Raw genomic sequence first — 1,014 nt, 5'->3', positions numbered from 1 at the left:
CGGGTGTGGCTCCCTTGCGCAAACTCGATAAATATAATTCCACCCCAGAATACACACCCGCTGGGTAGCCTACCAATTTGAAGAGGGAGTAGTTGTTAAATGTTTTTCTGTTCTTTCATCTAAAATAATCCCTTTAATACCGTGTACCTTTAATTTGAATTTGGTCGGCACCAGACTAGAATGTAGACTATTGAGAATGTGTTCACAATATGGAAAGATAGCCATGAAAACATACACACAGTGTAGAAAGCATGCTTTTCCATGACAGACTGACCAGGCCAATCCTGGTGAAAGCTATGATCCCTTGATGTCACCTGTTATTTTAATTTCAATCAGTGTAGATGAAGGGGAGGAGACAGGTTAAATAAGGATGTTTAAGCCTCGAGACATGGACATGTGTAATGTGTGCCATTCAGAGGGTGAATGGCCAATAACAAATATTTAAGTGCCTTTGAGCAGGGTATGGTAGTAGATGCCAGGGCAACCGTTTGAGTGTGTCAAAAACTGCAACACTGCTGTGTTTTTCACACTCAACCACTTCCTGTGTGTGAAAAACTGCAACACTGCTGTGTTTTTCACACTCAACCACTTCCTGTGTGTATAGAGAATGGTCAACCACCCAAAGAACATCCAGCCAACTTGACACAACTGTGGGAAGCATTGGAGTCAACACGGGCCAGGATCCCTGTGGAAGGTTTGACACCTTGTTGTCCATGCCCTGACAAATTGAGTCATGTTCCTAATGTTTTGTACAATTAGTGGATAATTGTCTCCATTTCAGAACCCACCATTAGATTTAAAAACAGTGATTTTACACACATTTATGTTTAGGGAATAATCACAAATCCTACTTCATGGAACAATAGCATAACGGTGTGGAAGTTATTAGGGAAGGTCAGAAATCAAGTAGAGTATCTGTAGGCACACCTCTGCCAGACCGCCATTTATGTGATCTCCTCCCAAATGAAGAGCTGGCTGGCACATGCATTTCCTCATGCTTAAGTTCAAGGTCAG

This window comes from Oncorhynchus mykiss, unplaced genomic scaffold (genome assembly GCF_013265735.2).
Source record: "Oncorhynchus mykiss isolate Arlee unplaced genomic scaffold, USDA_OmykA_1.1 un_scaffold_534, whole genome shotgun sequence".
In the NCBI taxonomy this organism is placed as follows: Eukaryota; Metazoa; Chordata; class Actinopteri; order Salmoniformes; family Salmonidae; genus Oncorhynchus; species Oncorhynchus mykiss.
Note: the sequence above shows the minus strand (reverse complement) of the source record.